The following is a 25,285-nucleotide window of genomic DNA, read 5'->3' as shown; positions in this document are numbered from 1 at the left end:
TCTAGGAATAAAAACACCCTGACTCTTGACTGGGTAGCCGTCATCGAGGGGGACAGCCGGGCAGCATGATGTGTGTCGCCGTGTCAGAGTTCACCCCAGTGGGACACGTGAGGCACTGAGGGCCTACAGTCACCTCTGTCACTGCCCCAAACAGAGCTCTATCATGCAATGTGTATTCGGATTTATGTGTGATTCACTTATTTCGGAGTCCCAAAGTCCATCTCTACACCCTAGAGCTTGGACATTTCTTGTGATTTTGGTGGTATGTCTTTTTCCTTCCATTTGGTAATTGAGTGCAAACCTTGGGTCATTTAAGTGTGATAAAGATTGGGTCTGCATGTCACGGCTGTGAAATATTAGCCCTCTTCTTTGGTGGTCAGGGAGCCAATAGGCTCACCTCCCAGATTCTGCATAAGGCCGTTAGGATCAGTGTGAGATGGAGTCATAACCAGCTGCTAAACACCGAAACCAATATAGCAAAGGTTGCCTGTGATGACATTCTGAGTCGGCAAGACAGGAAAAACTGGGTTCAGAACCGTCTGTTAGCAAGGAAGTAAGTGTCACATTCTGGAAAAGTGCACCCTCAATCCTTTTTAGAAACAGAAAAGAACTTTATAAATCACTTGCTCTGAGCACCTTAATTTAGAGGAAACTGAGGCTCCGAGAGGCGAAATGAGGTCATACGGTCACCTAACACAAAAACTGCTGGGACCACATCCGAGAACCCCAATTCCCAGTGCAGTCACCTTGCTACTACTGGCTGAAAAGGACAGATTTTAGTGGTATGGGAAGTTGATTCTTTGGTTAAGTAGCTTTTCCCCAAAATATTATAACAGCCACTGTTTACGGAGAAATTACTTACGTAGAATATCGATTATCTGTTGCTGTGTAACAAAGCAGTCCAAAAACGTGGTAGCTGAAAATGGCTACTGTTGATTTAGTTTATGACTGTGTGGGTCAGCAGTCGGGGCCTGGGGGCGGCACTGGACTTGTCGGACTCCCTCAGGCATCTGTCACAAGGCAGCCCTGCCCCCACTACCTGGGCTGGTTCACTTGCTCACCACCTACTGGCCCAGGACAGTACGAGGGAGCATGGAAGTCATGCTCCTTGAAGCCCAGGCTGAAAGGGACCCGAGCTGCTTGCTTCTCCTCCAGTCTCCTCTAAAAGCCAGTGAGGAGGCCAGCCCAGACTCAGAAGGTGGAGAAGTAGACACCACCTTTGACAGGAGGAACAGGCAAAATCAGCTTAGAGAACAGGAAGGCTTTGGGGAGGGGTGGGGAATCATGATCATTTTTGCAATCTACCGCATTGGCCAAGCACTCGCATAACTTAACGTAAGTTAATTTTCCCAATAACGCTTGAGGTGAAGGCAGAAATCCTATTTTATAGGTGAAGACACCACAACCCAGACATGTCAGTCTGAGTTAGGCAGGAAATGCAGCCGGCCAGGGACGGAACCGGCTTTAGTTCTCAGATCTGACCCAAAGCCCATGTTTGTAACCAGCACACTGTTCTGCCTCTGCTGCAGGACACTACAGGGGCAGGGAGGGATGGTGTTGTCATACAACTCAGGGCTCCATATGAACCCAATTTAACTTTAAAAATACTTTGGCTTCATTTATGTGGTAAAAGAAATAAAATCAGGGATGACTTTGCCCTCAGAGAACGTATGGTGTGTGTGCATGGGCACCCAAGCTGTTTAAACAATGAGATTCAGAGTCAAGAGAAATAAGCCAGCTGGATCATCAGAAAAGAGTAGTAGTAAGGGACAAGATAATGAGCTTAGGGGAGCCAAGGGAAAGACTAATTTGAAAAGAATCGTTATCTATTTATTAGTGTCTCAAAGGATCTTCTATCACTTATGTAAGACAGGTATTAATCTCATTATACAGAGAAATTCCCCGCCCGAGGCCCCACAGTGAAGAGCTGATGAAGACAGCATTCAAATCCATGTCCTCGTGTCTCCAGAAGCAGCCCTCCACCATTTTTTCCTTAGAAAGCCAAGACCTTTGTACTCAAAAGTGGTGTCCATGGACCGGCAACATGGCGGTCCACCTGGGAGCTGGTTAGAAATGCAGTCTAAAAAAAAAGGAAAGGAAGTGAGATGTTTCTGGATTGCCAAGGTCTGAACTGCATTTCCACACTTGAAGGCTGGGATGTTACTTCTGCCTTCTTTAGCCCTGAAAAGGAAGATCCTTTCTGATGGAATGGTAGTTTTGATTTTCTGTTTGCTTTCAGGCAGCTTCTCCCACTCCTTTGAGTCGTAGCAGTTTTTCAGTTTGGCTCAGAAGTTTGGCTAAGAAGTTCAAACAAAGTTCCAAATCTCTATCCCTTGTCCTTCCCTGTATATAGTGAAAGAATTGTTTTTGGCAGGCAGTGAGTTACAATGGAACAGCTCTCCCTATAGTTCTTCAGTTTATTAGATCTTCCCCGTGACATCTGTAGAGATAGGATTATTGTGCCCCTTTCATAAGTTAAGGACAGTGAGAGGTCGGGATGTCACTCAGCTAAGACTTGAACTCCGGTCTACTGTCTCCAAGCCGACTCTTCTGACTAACCCACAAAGCACTCTGCAGGTTTTCTGTTTGGTTTTTGGAGGAAATTATCAAACTGATCAATTTTTGCTCTGGGGTTCCCTTCCTTCCTTCCTCATAGATACTGTGCCAAACTTAGAGGCTCGAAAGTTTAAATTGGGGATTTTAAAGTAATTATTTCATGGAAACTTAAAAATGCCTCATAAAAACATTTTCGCTCTCATCTCTTTTCCTTATCGAGTTGAATCCCTGTGTTGATTCCAGTGGCAACAAATCACACTTTATACTTCAAAGGATGTAATTTTGCAACCTTTTCCTTTGATTTTTTCAGTGATAAAAAGATCTTTCTTTTCTCCAAGTAAAATTTTAAGCCTATTTTCTTAAGCAACTAAGCTAAGGCTCCGAAAATGTTTGTAGATTACAGAATCATTACCTGGAAAGGAGCTTCAGTGATCCAGACACCTGGTGGCTCAGTGGGTTAAGCCACTGCCTTCGGCTCAGGTCATGATCTCAGAGTCCTGGGATCGAGGCCCACATCGGGCTCTCTGCTCAGCAGGGAGCCTGCTTCCTCCTCTCTCTCTGCCTGCCTCTCTGCCTGCTTGTGATCTCGCTTTGTCAAATAAATAAGTAAAATCTTTAAAAAAAAAAAAAAAGACTACCAAAGCCTGGGGAGAGAAAGTTGTTCTTTCTAGGATACCCAGCAAGTCAGAGGCAAAACAAAGGCAGGACCCCTAGGCTCCACTCCCTCCCCCCACTCCCCAAGCCCTGTACTCTTTGACTGAAAGACTTCAAAGCAATTCTTTCCCGTTGTGTTTCCCAGCCTCTGCTGGGCACCCTGGGGAAGCTGGGAGAGCTCGAGTTTTAAGGTCAGGGTCACTATGACCCACCTGGGTTTGAATCCTGGTTTGCTGCCTGTCTAGCATGTCCCCAGATACATTTACTGCTGCCGTCATCTCTAAAAAGAATCATAAAACAGAGTTAATTGGCTAGACAGTCAAGATTTAGTTTACAAAGTCCAATTTATCTGCATTCTCTTTTGAACTTGACGGGACAGGCTTTATGATCCTCACCGGGATTTGGTTTTGGTGAGGGAGGCCAAATGTCCTGGAAATGGACACAGTAACAGTTTCAGTGCAGCAGTGCAACCCAGGCAGGGGTCCAGCCTCAGAAGACCACTGAGGGAGGCCTGACCCTCCCGCCCCAGGTTAGTTCAGCCTCCATTACTGATGGGCGGCCTTCTCTTGTCAAAGCTAAAGGCCAGCATTTCCTGTGCTGAAGTGCAGGGCTGAGATGTGGTTCCAGGGAGGTGAGCCTGAAAACAAAGGGAAGGGTAGAGCGGTCACAGCCCTCTGGTGTGGAGCAAGCTAGAGGGTTGTCTTCCAATAATACCCTGCCTGAATTCAAAGATTTAATGGAGCAAAAGGAATGTGACTTCCATGTAATCCAAAAAAAAAAAAAAAAAAAGCTGAGGTATCTTTAGAGAAAGTAAAATTACTGAAATTGCACCCTTGATGGGCAGTTACCCTGTAAGAGTTCATTAGACGAATAAAAAGCAGAACAAGCAAACAAGCAGGGGGGGAAAAAAAAAACCACTGAAGAATTTGCCACCCTAGCACTTTGTGGGGCCCCTAATGGCAGGTGTGACTGGGTGAGGCACACGTCCGCGCATGCCTTAAGTCAGAAGCCATCAGAATCATCCGCTCAAACACAGATGACAGCGTCCTATGCATGTTTGGTCCCATTAAATGTCTTTACTCACTTCTGTTTGTAAGTGCTGACCGTCTAATTCATGTGAGCCTTTTAAAAAGACGCTGGGAGCAAGGTTGTATTTTCTTCTATCACTAAACCATTTGGCCCGCTGCCCTTCCTGAGTGATCCTGGAGGAGTGAAGGCTGGGACCCACGCTCCCAGAAAGCCCCAAATGACGGCTGGACCGTCATCAGCCTTGAATCCCAGTTCTGCCATTTGATGTGGGACCCCAGAAATTTCACTTAATCTCCGGGCTTTTAGTGTCCTTATCCGTAAAACTGGGAAGCTACCTGAGTGTTTCTCCTCGCATGCGTCCGCCCTTTGTAGACGTGTAATAATAACTCCGAGTCTTAGCCTGTGGCCTCCAGTTTTCTCAGATGTAAAATGTGAGGTTTGAACCAGAGTAGCATCATGGGGTATGGAAGGGAAGGAAAGGACGGGGCTGGGGGAGGCCATCAGGTGACCCTCACCACCCCCCCCACACACACAGCTGACTCCAGCTTTACCATCGATAAAAACCACATGGAGTGTGCAACCACCCTGGAAAACAGCATGGAGGTTCCTCAAAATGTTGAAAATAGAACTGCTCTATGACCCAACAATTGCACTACTGGGTATTTACCCTAAAGATACAAACGTAGTGATCTGAAGGGGCACATGCACCCAAATGTTTATAGCAGCAATGTCTGCAATAGCCAAACCATGGAAAGAACCTAGATGTCCATCAACAGATGAATGGATGAAGAAGATGTGGTATATATACACAATGGAATACTATGCAGCTATCAAAAGAAACGAAATTTTGCCATTTGCGATGATGTGGATGGAACTAGAGCATATCATGCTTAGTGAAATAAGTCAAGCGGAGAAAGACAAGTATCATATGATCTCCCTGATATGAGGAAGTGGAGATACAACATGGGGGGTTAAGGAGGTAGGAGAAGAATAAATGAAACAAGTTAGGATTGGGAGGGAGACAAACCATCTTAATCTCACAAAACAAACTGAGGGTTGCTGGGGGGAGGGGGGCTGGGGGGAGGGGGGTCGGGAGAGGGGGGTGGGGTTATGGACATTGGGGAGGGTATGTGCTTTGGTGAGTGTTGTGAAGTGTGTAAACCTGGCGATTCACAGAACTGTACCCCTGGGGATAAAAATATATGTTTATAAAAAAAATTAAAAATTTAAAAAAAAAACACACACGGAGTGACAGCAGACTTCACATTTTAGATACACAGGATTTGCCCTGGATTTCTAACCAGATATATAACTTTCCTTATTATAAAGTGACCAGTGAAATGTCTGTCTAGGTTCTGTTTTAAATGCTCGGTCTACCTCAAGCATAGAAAGAAACCGGGAGGGCGGGGGCGGGGGGGGTTGGAGTCACAATTCCATGTTTATATTAGTGGGAAATAGGGAGGCTGCCAAGGACTTCATTAGAGGAGACAAGTGTGGAGTTTTTTGAAAAACCAGAACTTCGTTACATGCTGAAATGATCATTCTGTAAGTGCCAAGACTAAAGGAAACTATAAAATCGGGAGAGGAGGCATGAAGAGGATGACTTTTTTTTCCTGGTCCTTGTTTCCGTGAAGGATTTTCAGAATAACCAACTCAGCATTTATAGTATTTAAAAGAGACAGCCTTTGGCTCACCTTTGATATTTTATAAATTCTGCATCCTTTACTTTGTGAGTTTGATTGGATTAGTTTAAGAACTTTATTGTAAAGTGTTTTCACTATAGTGGGCATATTCTAGTTAGTGAACTTAGTGCCAATAAAAAGCTTTTCTCCCCCCTCTACTAATGCTGTGTGGACTAAGATCTAAAGGTTCTATTGAGCAAATGTCTGCGGAGGCCAGGCCAGCTGGCAGGGATACAAAGGTGAACAGAACAGACCCGGACACAGTCTCATAGTTATCAGCGTGATCACCACAGACGTGTCCCTCTACCTTTCTGTGTGGACGGCGGGGAGCGAGGTCCCGGGCGCTGCCAGGGTATGGAATGGGAGCTGGGGCCTGGGCTGAGAGGGAGGAAGGGCTTCCCTGAGGAACCATGTCCCCGTGAGACGAAAGGGTGGGATCGCAGGAGGCCTGGGAGTCCCCCGCGGCAGGGGAGGGAACAGCGCAGTCACACGGCCAGAGGGGACAGTGTTCGTAGAAGTGTTCTGAGCAGGAGGAGTACCAGGAGAGGTAGGCAGGAGGCGGAGGGCCTTGTTGGCCACGAGCTATATGTAATCTGACCTCTACCAATGTAATCCTTCCTATTCACTTAGGGGTTTTTGGTGGATGTCGAAACCTCCACTATCTAGAGTTGAGCGAGGGTAAAGGTCGTCTTCCTACCACCTCCCACGTGGCCCACAAGCAAATCTCCAGCCTAGGGTATAGATTAAAAACACACTCATGCATCCCAGAGCCTATGCCAATGGATCGCAAAGCAAATTATAGACCGGACAGGCATTATAAGTCAGTGGCCTTAAGAACAGTGAGAAGCTATTGAAGGCTTTTAATGTATAAGTCATAAGATTTGCTTCTCTGGAGACAGAGCTGGGGAGAGAGAAGACCCGCAAAGGGGCTGTGCTTGGAGGACCTGTTGTTGGACCTCCAGTTGAATAAAGTGGAGGTCTTTGGATGGAGAGAAGGACACAGCTGGCTTCTTGAGACATTGAGTGACAGCACCGGGACCTGGTGACAGACGGGAATGGGAAGAGGCAGGCAATGTCAAGACTGAATTTTAGGACATGGGTATACAAGAAATTTTATAGTGTTAGAATCAGTGTTTATAATCAAAAAGAAAAAAAAAAGAACAATTTCTATGTTTCAATAGGTGTCGGCTAAAGAAAGTACAGCTCACAGACGCAGTGCAACACCCTGTACTAATAAACATAATGAGATGTATGTGATGACATGGTGGAATGATGCCCAGGATATAATTTTAAATTCATAAGAATTTGTTGAAGAAACATATACTTGGTGTTCCATTTTAATACAGATAGTAATGATTATAATTAGCACTTAGCAAGAGTAATGATTGTAAGTAGCACTTATAATTAAAATATCTGGAAGAAAAAAATTCCAAACAGTTAACAGTATTTATCTGTGAAGCAAAGATTACTAGGGATATTGGCAGTCTACATCTGACATTTCTGTACTCTGGGTTTTTTGCAACAGAGAAATCAGACCTTGTAGAAAATGAACAAACTACCCTAGTTCTATTATGAAAACTCTTGCTCATTCTACCCCAGAGTGATTACTCCCTCTTCTGAACACACAGGCCACATTCATTCCAGAGTGTGAGTCCCAAAAAGGGCCTTAGCCATCCTTTGATTCACTATCTCCATTTCATCTCCGGGGCTGCTGAAGCCCAAAAAGGTTAATGGCTCGGCCAAAGTCACATGACCCTGAATTAATAACAGAGCCAAGACTGGAATCCAGGAATATGCTTACTCTCACTCTAAAACTCTTCTTACTACAACAAGCTAAGTCTTCTCTAGCACACACTGTATCTATGAATAACTTGGCTTTTATTGGACTGTCCAGTAAATAAATCTTTGTCTGTCACTGAATGATGTGCTCAGACTCTGTCCGTGTCTGGCATTGTGCTCTCGGTACTCTGTAAAACTCTCATTAAAGCAACGGGTAGGGGCGCCTGGGTGGTTCACTGGGTTAAAGCCTCTGCCTTCAGCTAGGGTCATGATCCCAGGGTCCTGGGATAGAGCCCCACATTGGGCTCTCAGCTCAGCAGGGAGCCTGCTTCCCCCGCCCCTCTCTCTGCCTGCCTCTCTGCCTACTTGAGATCTGTCTGTCAAATAAAATAAATAAATAAATAGATAAATAAATAAATAAATAAATAAAGCGACGAGTAGACTGTAGACTTCAGATCCAAGAGGCAGGACTAAAATTTGAGGAGGACAAATACACCCACAATCCCCCTACCTACACTCCCTCCCTCATTCTCTCTCTCAGGCACACACAGAGTAGAGACAAGTTGGTGCACTGAGCCACATGGCCTCCTTCGTTATACTGGGAAAATAGACTTTGGATTTGGGGAGGTTCAGCAAGTACCCTTCTCCCCTGGCACAAGACCCCCATATTTTGGACCTTCCAAAGGCAAAGGCATCCCTATTCAAGGATTCCTTTAATTAGTTGACCATTTCAGTGACTTCCCATAGCTGTCTTCTGAGCTCTCCCTCCCCTGGAAAGTGGGTTTTAGGGACTCTGACCTTAGAGAAACTCAGCTGATCCTGGCCTGACTGTGGGTTCAGAGCAGTGGTTCAGATTGTCCACTGTGCGTGGTAGTGGCCCAGTGAACTAGATGATTCTGGATCAGGATTCATTGACTGAAGCGGGGGATAGGGAACAACATTGTCCTTAGACCAGAAGTTAGCTAGGGACAACTGGGGAGCTGCATTAAGCAGCCAGTGGAGGACTGTGTTTGGCTTTTCCACCTTTGGTGTCTGATTCTTTGCTCCTTCTCCCCTGAAGCGAATCAGAATTCTTTTGTCTATAATGAACTACACCCCACATCTGGTGTTCATCACCTAAATGGGCCACTGTCTCTCGGAAACTATGCTGCTCCCATTTAAAAAATTTGGTAAGCTTGTTTCCAGTGTTTTATTAATTTATTTCAACTCAGCATTTTCCATATCTTAAACATTTCCACTTTTTAATTACCATCTGTTTGATTATTTTTTAGACTCTATGCACTCGCCCCACCATCCCCCGACACGCTATGCGTGCACACACACACACACACACCTATATAAAACTTAGTTTTAAGTTCTTCCACATCAGTTGTTTTTCCTCCTGTTGCAAATCCAGAAAAGGATGCTGTATCTTTAAGTTTGGAGATATTTTATAATTGTCTTTGAAGTTTCAGTTTTCATTTGTTTGCTTTGGGTGGGACGTGGAAAAATATTTGCGTACTGTATGGTACTAGCCTTCAGAATGCACATGTTCATGAATTTCCTTCTCTGAGAAAGGTGGCAGAGAACCCATTGGTGTTGCTTTCCCTTTTTAAGTGTTTGCAAGTCTATGAATTTCTGTACTAAAAATTGGTAAGTTCATTAAGTATCAAGGTTGGGCCTAAGAAGAGGTTTCTAAGACATTTCTAAAGTGTGAAACTTCAGAAATGAAACATTGGGTTTTCTAGAAAGTTCTATATTATCCCCAAAGCTACCTTAGTTATATGATCAGTATTTTCACTATAGTTATTAATAAGAAGGCAATGATGAACTCTAATAATTTATTCAGAATAACATTTTTAGAAATTTTTGTTTATTTTTAAATAAGTTTTTTTTTAATGTTTAGGTAAGATCTTTAAATCATTTTGAGTTTGTTTTCTTAAAACAAGTTTGTTTGTTTTCTTAAGGGAATTAAAATTCCAATAGTGCAAAAATTCTTAGTGACTCATCAAATATGCATCAAGCATTTCCCAGATGCCAGACCAACAGAGAAAGTGGAGGTCAGCCTGCCTGGGAACCCCACCACTGTGCATTTTTCACAGATATTAACTTAAACAGGCAAAGTTCTTGAATCCCATGCTCCCATACCATACACTTGGAACATAAATCCGTTCATAATTTTTTTTTTTTTTTTAAATAGGCTCCATGCCCAGCACAGAGCCCAGTGCAGGGCTTGAACTCATGACTCTGAGATCAAGACCTGAGCTGAGTTCCAGCATTGGATGCTTAACCTCCTAAGCCACCAAGGCGTCCCTCATTTGGCATATTTATTGAGCACTAACTGCATGCTAGGCATTGAGCTATGTGCTGACCAGGATACAGAAGAGAACAAATAGAGTCCCTATCCTCAGGTGGCTTGTAATATCTACTGAGAAAGAAGAACATGACACAGTCACAGAAATAAAACTAGAATTTCAGCCTGTGGTGCAACAAAGGAAGGATAAAAGGGGTGTCTAAGAGTCTTTGTGGGATCTGATTTAGACAGGCGGGGAGAGAGGTCAGGGAAGGCTTTTCAGCGAAAGTGACAGGCTGAAACAGGAAGAAAGAGGACAGCTTAGCCAGGGAGAGAGCTGGAGAAGAAGATTGGTTATATATATATATATATATATATATATTTTTAAAGCAGGGAGCATGATTCTGGAAGCCAAGAAACCCAGTTTCTAGTTTAAGAGATGCTAACAACTATCCTTGAGCACATCTTAATGTCTGGTTGCATTTTCCTGAACCCAGAGACTAACATTGAACAGAAACCTCTAGGATTTCTCCTTCGATCTCTGATGAGTATGGACTGCTCCCTTACCCGAAGCTCTGTTGGCTCCAGTTGGGCCATTCCTGGAGCCGTCCCCATCCCGGCCCAGAATCCGTCTGTCCCCAGAAACTGTGCGTGGCGCGCCTGGCTGCCTGGCTGACCACGGGGCCAGGCCCAGGCTCCCTGCCCCGCCCCCACCACACCCTATCTACGTTGCTATCAATTCTTTCCTCATTCCCTCCACGCTCAGAGGATCAAGTGTTCCTTTTCCTGTTCAAGGTCAACCTGTTCACAGGGACTCCTTCGCTTTTAGCCTCGGTCCTCTGGGGCATTGCTTCACCAAGTAGTCATGCTGTTTCTGTCCCAAATCTGATTCAGGTTCTTAGCATACCCTTCTTTCCTCCAAAAAAGGAGTCCATGCGCTCCTCAGTGAGCACACTGAAACCTTTTTTTTTTTTTTTTTTAATTAAAATAAAACGCAGAATAAACATCTCTTCCTTGGAGCCTCATTATCTCCCTTTTGGCCACTTGCACCACCGCTGCACAGATATGATGAACTAAATAAAACCCAAAGTATTTAAAATTTTAGAGAAGTTTGTGAAAGAGCCTTTATTCACTATTTTGAATATGTACCGTATTCACAGTGTGTAGGGTAATTTGTTATTGAACATGTTAAAAGTCTTATGATTCCACTTTAAAAATGTGTCATTAGCTGATTGATTTAGACTTGGGTTCCTCCTCTAAGCTGAAACTTTTCAGATAGTTCCCCCCCCCAGATTAAGTAACTAATTTTAAAAGATTTTATTTATTTATCTGACAGAGATCGCAAGTAGGCAGAGAGGCAGGCAGAGAGAGAGTGGGGGAAGCAGGCTCCCTGCAGAGCAAAGAGTCCAACACGGGGCTTGATCCCAGGACCCTGGGATCATGACCTGAGCCGCTCAGGTGGCTTTAACCCACTGAGCCACCCAGGCGCCCCTAAGATTAATTTTTATTTAGAGAGAATGTGAGCAGGGGGAGAGGTAGAGGGAGAAGGAGAGAATCTCGAGCAGACTCCCCACTGTGTGCGGAGACCGGAGTGGGGCTCAGTCTCATGACCCCAAGATCATGACCCCGCCAAAATCGAGAGTTGGGCACTTAACCGACTAAGCCACCCAGGTGCTTCAGTTTTGCTTTGTTTTATACTGGATCGAAATGTTAATGACAGCTAAAGATTCACCTTATTTATGAGTTTATTAATTTTATAAAATGACTGAAGTATTACAGAAGAGTTTGTTTATTGGTCACTGAGATACTTTTTAATTTTTTATTTTTTTTAAAAAAGATTTTATTTATTTTTTTGACAGATAGAGATCACAAGTAGGCAGAGAGGTAAGCAGAGAGAGAGGCGGAAACAGGCTGCCTGCTGAGCAGAGAGCCCTATGTGGGGTTTGATCCCAGGACCTTGGGATCATGACCAAGTCGAAGGCAGAGGCTTTAACCCACTGAGCCTCCCAGGCACCCCTGAGACACTTTTTTTAAAAAATCAAATATATTACATTTTTAAATAAAATGTTTAACTGTCCTTTCCTTTAATTAACCAAGTTAGAAAACCACTCTCAGAAGGATTGGCAGAGTTTAGAGAATCGCCCGTAGGCTATAAGATTTGCAGTTACCTCTACTCAAGAGAAAGCTACATTTTTAATGTTATTTTAATAAATACCAAGCAAAAAACCCCCAGATAGCCACCCCTCATGTTATCTGGGGCCCTGGGAGATAGCCCCGCATTTCGCTGGCCACTTCCTTATTCCCCAGTATGGGTGTGCCCCTTGGCTCCTCCCTCACTCCCAGTGCTTTGTGGGGGGAGGGTTGGAGGCATGGGGAGAAGTGAGGGGGGTGAGTTCATCTCAGGGTGGGCTCATCTCAGGGTGTGTCCCACCACTCATGGCTCGGATGCTGCGACCTCAGTGCCCTATCTCCGGCCCCACACTCTGCACACAGCTACAGATCCCTTGAGGACAACTGCCTGCTAGATCCCCAGACCCCTTTAAACTTAACCCATCTGAAACTGCAATCACCAATGCGCCCTCGCCAACCCCACTGATGTGCTCTCCCTCCCATTACCCTCAGTGGATGACGTCACCTAGTTTTCCTTCCCAGTGAGCTCAGGGACTCTGGGTCAGGGCACACTACCTGACAAGAGCAGGCATTCAGACAGAAAGGCCAGATAAGATACAGGTGACACGATACATGTCTTACAATGAATGGGAAGGGCGAGGCCCCATATCGTGCTGATAGTAGTTCAGATCTCCTGGTCAGGCCTGTGGGAATAGCTAACATTTACAGAGCACCGCCTACATGCCAGGCACCCCAAAATGCTGTGTATATGTCATCTAACTTAAAGGGATGGCTCAGAGAGGTTAAGCAAGTTGTTCAAGGTGACAGAGTTGGGACTAGGTCAAATTCTATGAGCCTGACCCGCAGAGCCCAGCCTCTTGGCCCACAGACTCCTTCCTCTGTGTCAGGTCCTTCCCCTCCCAGCAGGTGCTTCCACACCAGGTCAGATGGCCCTGACACACCAGTATACCGTGCCTTTACTGGTATGCCTGTGAAGGCCATATGATGCTTAGAAATTCAGACATGCACTTACAATCATCTAGCCAAAACGTTCTTTCATTTCCCTATAAAAAACTCACTTTACCATTTTAGATCAAAATGCCAAAGCTTAATGATTTCAAAGATCAATACAGTCACTTCCTGAAGATACAGCAAATACAGAGATACAGCAAATACAGAAGATACAGGACATGTTCTCCCTGCTTTCCTGTTCAACCTTCTGTGCATTTAGGAAAAATCCTGCTTGATCTTTCCATCCACTGCCTGACCAAGAAAGATGCGTTTCCCTCAGTGTGGACACCAAACGTTGGATTTAGAGGAAATGCAGCTGCAAGAGCACGTTTTAAGAAATAAAAATTGAGGAATCATCCTTCCAATACTTCCGCCTTCCTTCCTTTCTGCAGCCGTAGAAACAAGGCTCTTTTTTCCTCCCCGCTGAGCGCTTCAGCCCTAGCACAAACTTCCTAAGGGGGGTAAAACTGGAACTGCTGTCTCCACCCCACCCCCTCACCCCTTGGGAGAGTAAAGCCTCCAAATTCAGGCTGCCAAGATTGAGACAGTGAGGATCCTTTGTTCAAAGTACACATATCCCCAAAATTATGAGCATTGGAGTCTGCAGTGCTCATTCCTGAATTCACTCGGTCCCCCCCCCCTGCCAAACTAGCCTGCTCCTCTTGTTAAGATTCTTGACGTTGGGGAACTTTCATCTAGTTCTCTTCAGGAAACTGTGTATGAAAATATGCCACCTTTAGCAGTGTTTACAAAGTCGTTACTTAGAAGACCAGTTCCCTTCTATTTGAGTCACATAGGCAAACTTGAAAACTGAAAGAAGTGTAGATAAAGATAGAATCACATGCACAGTGCCACAGAATAGGTTTCTAGAGAAGGGATTTTAGTGAGCAGGAACTCTCCTCCAATAATGTTAAACTAGAGCCTGAGGAACTTTGATTTCTAGAAGTGCTCCTGATGGTGGCCAAAACTCAAAATAATTTTAATTGTAGCAAAATAACTTCTCCTCAACTATGGAAAGTAAAAGAAAGGAACTGTTTTATGTGAGGTGGAAAAGAACCACAACCCCAAAATAAGGTAGCCTGCTGCGTGCAGATAATCAGTAATTCAGGAAGAACTGGCCTCATTCTCTCAAGTGCACAGACTAAAAGGTGAACCCCTTTAGCACCTATTTTGATGCTAGTTAGGACCATAACCCTAGGACGATTAATGTCCTCATTCTCCAGACAGGGTGATGAAGACACTAGGTTATCCAGACTGATGTGAGACTCCTTAATCCCAGGTCTTCTTTAAATATCTCTGAGGCAGAAATCTGTTCCTTAATCTCTCAATAGATAACATGTTGCCCATTTCTAGAATCCAAAAGCCATGACCCTTCAGCATCTTACTCTTCATTACTAGATGCTGGAAATTCGTGAAGTTCACTTCATTATCCCATTCAATCTTCATATGTTGATCTACACACCAAGTAGCCATCACGGCAGGATAACAGGGTGTGAAAAGCAGAAGCTTTTAGACACACCCAGGGTCAAGTCCCAGCTTTTGAACTTCTCAGCACCCCGGAGCTTCCTTCTCTTTGTAAAATAGGGGGAAATAATTGGGCCAACACTTATGGTATTACTGTTGGCCTAGAAGCTGGGAATCAAATCAGAGCATACACGTGAAGAAATTGTGTTTGTTAATTTGTATGACATCTTTTATTTTTTTTTAAATATTTTATTTATTTATTTGGCTGAGAGAGATCACAAGTAGGCAGAGAGGCAGGCAGGGGGAGGGGGGAAGCAGGGTCCCTGTTGAGCAGAGAGCCGGATTCGGGGCTTGATCCCAGGACCCTGAGATCATGACCTGAGTCGAAGACAGAGGCCCATCCCACTGAGTCACCCAGGTGCCCAATATGTATGACTTCTGTAATCAGAAAACAATCTTAAAAACATATGTTAATAATAATGAAGTGTACCACTTTATAGTAGCCACTCGTGAGAATGGCTGCCATCAAAAAGATGTGCATGACAAGTGTTTGCAAAGAGGTAGAGAAATTGGAACCTTCCTACACTGCTGAAGGAAGTGAAATTATGTATACACTTTGGAAAACATTTTGCCAGTTCCTTAAAAGGTTAAATATCGGGGTGCCTTGATGTCAGTTGAGCATCTGACTCTTGGTTTTGGCCCAGGTCATGATCTCAGGGTCGTGAGTTTGAGTCCCACTGGATTCTCTCTCTCTCCTTCTCCTTCTGCCCCTGTCCACCAGGTTGTTTGTGTACACACTCTCTAAAAAAAAAATTTTTTTTTTTACGATTTCATCCATTTATCTGACAGAGATCACAAGTAGGCAGAGAGGCAGGCAGAGAGAGAGGAGGAAGCAGGCTCCCTGCTGAGCAGAGAGCCCGATGCGGGGCTCCATCCCAGACCCTGGGATCATGACCTGAGCCGAAGGCAGAGGCTTTAACCCACTGAGCCACCCAGGCGCCCCTAAAAAAAATTTTTTTAATAAAAAAATAAATAGGGTGCCTGGGTGGCTCAATTGGTTAAGCCTCTGCCTTCTGCTCAGGTCATGATCCCAGGGTGCTGGGATTGAGCCCCACACCAGGTTCCCTACTCAGCGGGGAGCCTGCTTCTCCTTCTCCCTCTACCTGCTGTTTCCCCTGCTTGTGTGCTCTCTCTCTGTGTCAAATTAATAAATAAAATATTTAGTGAATAAATAAATAAGTACATTTTCAAAAAAAAAGTTAGACATGGAATTAAATGTATTACTCAAACATCCCATTCCTAAACATATGCCCAAGAAAAATGAAAACATGTGTCCACACAAAAACTTGAACATGAATGCTCATAGCAGCATTATTCATAATATCCCAAAAGTAGAAACTGCCCAAATGTCCGTTGACTGACGCATGGACAAATAAAACGAGATACAGCCGTCCAGCAGAACATAGGAATGAAGAACTGATAGGTACTACAGGTGGATGAGTCTGGAAAATACCATGCGGAAGTGAAAGAAGCCAGACAGAAAGGCCACATTGTACAACTCCATCTGTGTGAAAGGTCCGGAATAAACAAACACAGAGACCGAAAGTGGACTGGTGATTGCCTACGGCTGTGGAAAATGGGGTATTGGCAGCTCATGCCTAAAGGGGAAGAATTTCTTTGGGGGCTGATGACAATGTTCTGAAATTGATGGTGGCCTTGGTCACACAAATCTATGAGTACACGAAGCACGGTGAAGTGTACACATTTAAGTAGGTGAAGGGTAAGGTATGTGAATTACGTCTCAGACTGTTAAAATGTAATACGGTGACAGACTTGTAAGTAATTTCAGTAACCTTGGAGGCTTCGAAGTTCTTGGAGTGGTGGTCAGTAGGCATCTGTTAATTACCTCGTCAGAGATGGGTCCGCCAGTCCGTGGGTTTTGACTTGCCGGTAGCTTTTGAGAATCTTCTTTGCTTGCAGCAGCATTCTAAACATGAGAAGCTTCAACCCTGGTCTTTGGTTTTTTTGGGTTTTTTTTTTTTAATTTTTGTTTGTTTTTAAAGATTTATTGAGAAAGAGAAAGTGGGGGAGAGAGAAAATCTCAAGCAGACTCCATGCTAAGCATGGAGCACAACGCAGAGCTCAGTCTTACGACCTAGAGATCATGACCTGAGCCAAAACCAAGAGTCAGACATTCAAACGACTGAGCCATCCAGCTGCCCCTCTGGTCTCTGTTTAATAAATAGTTTTATTGTTTAATCTTCTGATTGTAAAATCAATACATACAATTTGGGGGGAAAACTCAGAAAATAATGGGTTGTAAGCATAAGTTAAAGAAAACAAGTAACCTTGTGACTCTGAGAGTACTATTCCTTCCTGGTTCCTTTCCAGGTTGGAAAATCTGATCTTGAACTTAGGTTTTCGAGATGCACGTTCTCACTCCATGTCCATATGCAAACTGCATTTTGACAGAACCTTCTTGAAAATGATCACTTGAACCTGAAGACCTCTTCCTTCTGAAGGTGAATTTCCAGTCCTGTACATTACACAGTGCCCTGATGCAGTAATTTAAAAACACTGTAGTAATTTAAAAATTATAGTATCTCTAGTAATTTAAAAACACTTTTAAATCTGTAGTAATTTAAAAACACTTTTCTGACTTTGCACAGCCATTAGAGAGCTCCCCTATTTCACACTTTACACAATATTTTTCTTCCTGTCTTATTAACCTGTGTACCAGGTTGTGATCTCCTTCAAGATTTACCGGTTCTGATTTCTCGAAGCCCTAGAAGCAGACCTCTAGAAATAATGGGCTCTAAGGAAATGCTGCCCAGATCTCCAGGCCTCTGAGACACTGAGAGTCACACTGTCCACAAAACGGGCTCTTAGTGTAGGGCTGACCTAATGCGACAGGTGAATATAGTAGCCCATTCTTTGTGAGGGCGCGGGGGGGGGGGAGCATTATTTGGCTTAAGTCCACCAAACTAAGGTTAGCCCTATAAGGAAACAATATAACTTTCCCAAGCTTTGAATTGTCATTTCAGTCAACACCTAAAATAATTGTAAATATTGTTCAGATAAGGAATCGGTCCTCTTATACTTCTGTTTGTTCACACAAGAAATACTTATTTGTAATTTGCCTTATAAAATACTATCCCGAGTTGGTCCTTTAGTACCAGGAAATAAACTGATGGTAAGGTGTGCTACTTTCTGTAGGGAACCCATTTCCACGAAGAAACATAACTGGAAACAACCTTCTCGTAACTCCGCCAGCACTTTCTGCATCTCGCTCCGTCAAGGCTCGGCCATTATTTTCATTGCTGATTATTCTTTCATGTGAGAGTGGTTTATTTTCTCATATGGTGGTAAATTTTTACTTAAAGTATGTCCCATAAATGTCTTTTTATCTCCCACAGCATGTTAATGGGAGGTCAAGCCCTAAATATTTCTTGATGAATTATTTGCCAGGAGGCATGGCTTGCGTTCCCGCAGTGTGGGCGCTGGTGAGCAAATTTCTTGGTCCTTCCTGTCTTTCTAAAGGAGCAATCAAAATCACCCTGTCTATGGGAAAGCAGGAAAGAGCAGCTTTTTTGAAGCAAAGTTAAAACATTAGGCAGGTTGCTTAATAGGGAGGTAACTGTTCATTATCCCAGTCTTTTTTTTTTTTTTTCAAAGATTTTACTTATTTATTTGACAGACAGAGATCACAAGTAGGCAGAGAGGCAGGCAGAGAGAGAGGAGGAGGCAGGCTCCCTGCTGGGCAGAGAGCCCGATTTGGGGCTCGATCCCAGGATCCTGGGATCACGACCCGAGCCAAAGGTACAGGCTTAACCCACTGAGCCACCCAGGCACCCCTCATTGTCCCCGTCTTTCACAGTTTCTACAGATAGAAACACTTCATACATTTAAAAACAAAAAGCTACCACCCAGGGACGCGGTCTTCACCTTTGGGGCGCCTGGGTGGTTCAGTGGGTTAAGCCTCTGCCTTCGGCTCAAGTCATGATCTCAGGGTCCTGGGATCGAGCCCCACATCTGGCTCTCTCCTTAGGGGGAGCCTGCTTGCCACCCCCCTCTCTCTACCTGCCTCTCTGCCTATTTGTGATCTCTCTCTCTGTCAAATAAATAAATAAAAATCTCTAAAAATTTGTTTTAAAAATAAATAAATAAATAATAAAAACAAAAAGCCACACTCCCATGAGCATCTGCCCATTTTCCATATTGTGAGGCTTCCCTGTTGGCTATGCCTGTGGGATGTGAGAAGCTTCATCATTGAGGTCTGGTAAACCGAAAAACCTTTTGGCCTGTTTTCTTTTCCACCAGGAGTAGTTATAACTTGCTCCTCCTGTTGGACTCTGGGTCCCACTTCGAAGGCTGGTTAGGCTGAGGTGTGCGTCTGGTCCCTCTCTGGCACCAGCATCACTGGGATGGATAGTTCTGTTCATAGCTGATCTACATCAGTTGGGAAGTGTCTGTGTAAGACCTTGCCCATTTTTTTTAAATTGAGTTCTTCATCTTATTGAATGCAGGAGTTCTGGATACAAATGTTTGGTTTAATTAGATGATATGTGCATGTTCTAAATACAGATCTTCTGTTATTAAAAAAAAAAAAAAGTTACACACCCATATGTATCTCCAGAACTTATTCAATATCCTATTCTCTGTATATTCAACTTCTCAAATGGGGCATTTATTTCAAAGAATGCTAAATTTCAGCAAATAAATGCATATTTCTTTTTTCTTTTTTTAAGATTCTGTTAGAGAGAGAGAGCATATTCATAAGCAAGGTAGAGGGGAAGAAAGAGAGGGGGAGAGAGACTGTCAAGCTGACTCCACGCCCAGCTGGGGCCCGTCTGTCGTGGGGGCCTGATCCCACAACCCTGAGATCATGACCTGAGCCAGAATCAAGAGTTGGACCCTTAACCAACTGAGCCACCCAGGGACCCCAACTGCATGTTTCTAAGGACCCCAAACTTTTCTCTCTAACCCTGCTCACTTTTTTCTTCATAAAAGTTCTTCATGTTGTGTCTCAGATGTTTTCTTCCCAGACCTTCAATAATTTAACTAGCTGTTTCACATAAGATGTTCTACAAACTCAGAGTCTATAGTCTAGAGGAGGGAGATTGAGCTATTAACCAGATAATCAGTAAATGTAAACTTTCAGTAGTAGTAAGTGCAGTGTGAATCAGTAGTGGAGGGATTTGACCCAATAAGGAAGGGACGTGAAAAAAGCTTCTTGAGGAAGGTAAAGGGTATTAACCAGGAAGAAAGTACTGCAGGAGCAAAAGCCCTTTGGTGGGCAGGAACAAAATGATAATGTGGGTCTAAAATAAGACCTGTGACGATGGGACCCAGGGCAGGAGATGGTTCAAGATAAGCTTGAAAATAGGTGTAGGAATTTTGTCTTCTTGTCTTAGGATCAGTGGGAAGCCACCAAAATGACTTTAAAACCATCAGGGTCAGGGAGCTGGCATGACCCAACCTGTGATTGGCAAAGACTGTCCTGGTGGAATTTCTGCAGGGCAGGTTGGAGAGTACCCTCCGGTGAGGGCACACCCGTCAGGAAGGTTTTGCAGCGCACTAAGCAAGAAATGTGGGAAGTTTGGCCTGGGTCTCAGTGGCAGAAAGACGTGAATGAATTCAAGAAGTATTTCAAAGATAGTCATCAGGAATTGGTGTTGGAGTAGAAGTGTGAGAGAAAGACAGGTGTCAGAGATGACACACAAATGGTAAGAACCATGCTCCCGTGTGAATCAGCCCATTAAAGTCTCTGAGAAGTCCTGTAGCAAACCAAGCTGGCTAACTAAGCCAGCAGGTCCCCAATTCATCTGGGCCTGGCATCTCCCACTCTTTTTCTGCTGACAGTTACTGAACTTCCTGGGAACTCTGAGTTAGCCTCTGTGGGTTTTTTACTTTGAACAGTTCCAAGTATTTTTTGCATTGTTTTTGTTTTGTTTTGTTGTTGCTGTTTTGTTTTTTGAAACCCCTGCATTAGACAGCTTGGGCTGCCCTAACAAAACACCACACACCAGGTAGCTTCAGCAACAGAGGTTGATTTTCCCACAGTTCTGGAGGCCGGAAATCTGAGAGGAAGGTGATGGCAGCTCTGCTTCTCGCGAGGCCTCTCTTCTGGGCTTGCGGTCGGGTATGCTCGTGACCTCTGCACGTGCTCGTCCCTTCCACCTGCTGCGTGCCCTCATCTCTTCTAATAACGACACCAGTCAGACTAGACTGGGGACCACCCAAAGCAGCTCATTTTGCCCTATGACCTCTTTTTTTTTTTTAAGATTTTATTTATTTATTTGAGAGAGAAAGTGAGAGAGCATGAGAGTGGAGGTCAGAGGGAGAAGCAGACTCCCCATGGAGCTGGGAGCCTGACTTGGAATTTGATCCCAGGACTCCGGGATCATGACCTGAGCCGAAGTCAGTCGCTTAACCAACTGAGCCACCCAAGCGCCCCTGCCCTATTACCTCTTTAATGGGGAGCCACCTGAGCCCTGACCAGCCCCAGAGGCATAGCGTTCTCTCCTAAAGGTTGCACCACCCTTGGGACTCCAGAGCCCAAACCATATCCAGAGTCCTATGGTCCTGTGTCCCGAAGAGTCCTGCAAGGTTTCCATCATCTGCAGTCTCCCAGTACTCACACTGGCAGGATTGTTGTTACTCTGGCCTGGTAGTAATTCTGTTTAAAAAAAAAAAAAAAAAAGGTAAGAAAAAGGCAATATTCAGTACTCTGCTGATTGGCCCCGTTCCCGGATCCCGAAGACATAGATACTAGTGGAGGTTTCTGGATTTTTCTTCTAACTGGGTGAGACCAGCATTTCACCTCGAGGGCACAGAGTACCCAAGAGAGGTGAACAGCCATCTGCTGGGCCGCACTGTGCCTGCAACCCGGAGTGCAGCGTCTGTGAGGGCAGGCCTCCTGTTCGGTGGGTGCGGGGTGGGGACAAGAGGTTTGTGAGATGCCCCCTCTCTGCCCAGAAAGCAGGTCATTCAGCTTTTCTGTTTCCTCGGAGAGAATGGCTGAGATGACAATGCCAATAGATGATTCTATCTTTTAAAAAACAAAAAACAGCCAGGACACTCTGTCCCGATAAAAATAAGGCAGCCCCCTCTTTCCTCCCATCACACTGGTATGGCACAGTCGTATTGGATCAGCCACTCAGAAGATCCAGCCAAGAGGTGAATATTTTATTATCTTGTATACTATGTTATATTCCATATTCTCCACCAAAGTCATTCGGCTTTTCTATGTACCTAGTTTCATCATCTTTTAAATGTCATCACATCATCTTTATTGGAATTAAGTCCCAGATGAATCACAAACCAATGAAAACTGCCTGCTTATTTGCTGACTATAGACAATTTGTGTTAGGGAATGGGCCAGAATTCCTTTTCCCGCTCAGTCCTCTGAAGTCTCAGAGTCTGTCTGCTGCTTTCTGGAACCTGATATTACTGACTTTTTGTCTAAAATGTATCCCTCGTGTTATTCCAACAAGACAGGCAGAAGGCACTTGGCTTACACGTCAGTCAAGAATAGAGTACTTGACAAGAATAGATGGTTTGGCCTGGCTTTACAAAAAACCACCATTCTCTCCTTGATGACGGCACTAGAGGATCTTTGGGGGGAAAAATGAGGGGCGTCTGGGTGGCTCAGTCAGTTAAGTGTCTTCCTTTGGCGCAGGTCATGATCCCAGAGGACTCAAATTGAGACCCACATTGTGTTCCCTGCTAAGCGGAGAGTCTGCTTCTCCCTTTCTCTCTCCCTTTGCTTCTCCCCCTGCTCGTGCTCCCTCTCTCTGATAAATAAATAAAATCTTTAAAAAAAAAAAAGAACAGATTTCCCTGAAGTTGTTTGCTATGGGGCTGCTCTAGCTAGTCAGTTCTGGTACATTCCCCTTATACGTAGCCAGTACTAATGGGCACCGCTTCACGGATCAGGTCTGACTATGGCCTATAGCCATAGCTCAGAATAAAATTCACAGAGAGACTGATGTGTCTTTCTTCAAGACTGGCTTCCTGCTTTGTTCCTAGTAGCTATTTACCTAATTCATAGATTCTTGCTAGTCCTATCCCAACTGTGCCAGCGCTACTAAAATCTCCCTAGTTCCAATCCCGCTGCGATCACATTAGTGCCTTGGCATTTTGTCCGTCTCCGTTGAAGTTCAAAGGCTCTGACTCCTGGTTTGAAGTGGAGATACTGTATCCCTGCTCTCTTCTCCCATGTGTGCATGCATGGCTCTGCAGGTGCCGGCAGTTGTGGGTCGGGGCAGCCTGGTAGTTACATTGTTTATTTACTAGTTTCACACAAACCAAAGCCATCCCAGGCAGCCTGTAGGGAAAGAGATTCCAAAAAGCTTCAGGGAAACCACTTATTTATTGACGCTCAGAGACAATGAATCGCTTAGACCCAACGAGGAAAAAGCCAGCCTTTCAAACACCCGACCTTTGTCAAAGGTTTATTGAGAAGGGAAAGCCACAGAAGGGCTGGAGGTGCCAAATCCAGGCAGCCTTTGTTCCCCACCGCTCTGCCAGGTGACAGGATCCTGCGGCACTGGAAACATTGGAAACGAGCTTCAGAGAAAAGAGAAAAGGAATCAGGTTTATTTCTTTGTAGAAATTGGATTCAAGTTCCTGGGGTTTTTTTATGACTTACGGAGTGTATCTTCTTTCTAAAATATATTTTCCTTCTCCCACTTCAGCTCACTGCACCCAGACACACACACGCACACACACATGCAGTGCCATAGCTTCACAACACATTTGAATAATACATTCTCCTAAAAATACCTACCATCACAGATGTTCTCTTCCTGTTGGACATCTGCTTCTTGTAGTCCGTGGCTGTCTGGAACTTCTGAGATGTGACTCAGCCCAGAGCTTTTTGTTAGATGATCAAAAAAGCCACTAATTTCTCTGTGTGACAAGAACATGTAAAGTAATTAGCGCAGTGCCTGGGACGAGCTCCTGTGATCAAGAAATCCTGGCTGTGGTGGACACGCTGGTTGTCCCTGGATGGAGCAGATGCGTGTGGCATTTTAGGACCCATTTGTTAACATAGGACAAGAACCCGATGAAATGCTTTGCTGGTGCTGAAGTAGCCTTCTTTGCTCAAGGATGAACGAAGTACTTCAAAACGCAAAAAGAGATTCACCTCCACACGTTCTGGTTTTTCCATACGAAATGTTTTCAAGCTGCAGGGAAGTTGGAAGAATGGCACATGAACCACACTCACCATCTAGAATCTGCAGTTAACATTTTACATCTTAATCACCTATCCAACCAGCGCGCTATCCATCAACCCATTTTTTTAACTGCATTGTTTGAACTTTTTCAGAGTAGTATAGACATCAGTTCATTTCAAACATTTCAGCATGTATCTCATTAACCATGAGTTCAGTTTTTCTTTATGGTTCTCCTCCCCACCCCCCTTCCCGACCTCTTCCTCTAGTATCATTTGCATACAGCGAAATACACAAGTCTGAGTGTGACATTTGTGAGTTTGGGCAGCTGCATGCAACCGTGTACCACAGATCCCCATCAGGAGATACGGAGAACGTTAATGTCGCCCCAGGAATCAATCAATCAATCCTTGCCCCCTCAATCAATCCTTGCCCCCACCTGCATCAAGTCAGATACTATTCTGATATTTTTTTTTTTTATCGCCAGAGATTAGTTTTTTCAGAACTGCGCATAAATGAATCCTACAATCCATACGTCCTCTTTTGTGTAAGGCTGCTTTTACTCAGCATGTTTTCGAGTTTCATTCATGGCGTTGCATATTCTTTTTTATTGCTCAGTAGTACTTCATTTATAGTATTTCAGTGTGTTATACTGTTGATGGACATTGGAATCATTTCCAGGCTGGGGCTGTTATGAATGAAGCAGTTGTCAACACTCTGGGACAGTCTTTACATGGATATATATGTTTTCCTTTCTCTTGGGTAAATACCTAGGAGTCAAATTGCTGAATCATAAGGTTGCTCCATAGCCTTCATATCCATGCCTCCTGGGCTCAGATTTTCTCAGAATAGCAACTACCAATACATTCAAGTCCAGAATATTCTTTTCCACATACAGAGCAGAACAAGGGGCAACAACAGTTGTTTTTAGACTCAAAGTATTCGCATTATCCTTTTGCTTGAAGACGGTATCTATCCCAACCATTGTGTTAAGACATGTTGGTAGAGGGGACACTGGTGGGAGAAACAGTTCTTTGGATCGTAGGTAAATCTCATTTTTAAGTAGCCTCTACTGCACAAATAATGTTGATGGTAGACTCTCCATCATTCGGATATTATTCATCATGTATGTCAAGCAGAGAAAAGCAAACTGAGAACCTCAGGGAATTCTGCTGGTCCCGCAGCATTGCCCAACGACATGTTTCTTTAGTCAGATCTCTCTGTCATCTTCTGTTGCATCCATTTTAAATCTCCCTGATCAGATCTCAGAGCTGGTCACCTTCCCTCCTTCCCTCTTAGCACTACTTCATGTTATCGGAGCTTAGCCACGGTCCCTTTTGCCCCCACCCCCAAGTGACAACACCTCTGATTGTCATGTAGTCAGAATGGATGCTGCTAGCATATAGAGGGATAGGGCTGTTGAACATTCTACAATGCAAAAGACTGTTCCCTGCCCGGAAGAATTAGCCATCCTAAAAAGTCAATAGTGCTGAAGTTTAGAAACCCTGCTTTGCAGGGAAAATAGAAGACATTAAAACAGGCTTCTTAAC

At 44.3% G+C, this 25,285-nt stretch overlaps 1 protein-coding gene across 1 annotated transcript in view; it reads left to right on the top strand.

Moving 5' to 3' along the window:
- The first annotated feature begins 6,228 nt into the window (after positions 1 to 6,228).
- Positions 6,229 to 25,285, top strand: part of C11H4orf19 (chromosome 11 C4orf19 homolog) — an 82,980-nt gene continuing 63,923 nt past the window's right edge. The window contains exon 1 of the mRNA XM_044224765.1: positions 6,229 to 6,273. The gene's annotated coding sequence lies outside the window, so the exon portion shown is untranslated. The remainder of the gene's footprint in view (positions 6,274 to 25,285) is intronic.

Source organism: Neovison vison, chromosome 11 (assembly GCF_020171115.1).
Source record: "Neovison vison isolate M4711 chromosome 11, ASM_NN_V1, whole genome shotgun sequence".
Classification (NCBI taxonomy): Eukaryota; Metazoa; Chordata; class Mammalia; order Carnivora; family Mustelidae; genus Neogale; species Neogale vison.
Note: the sequence above shows the minus strand (reverse complement) of the source record. Positions and strands in the feature narration are given on the sequence as shown.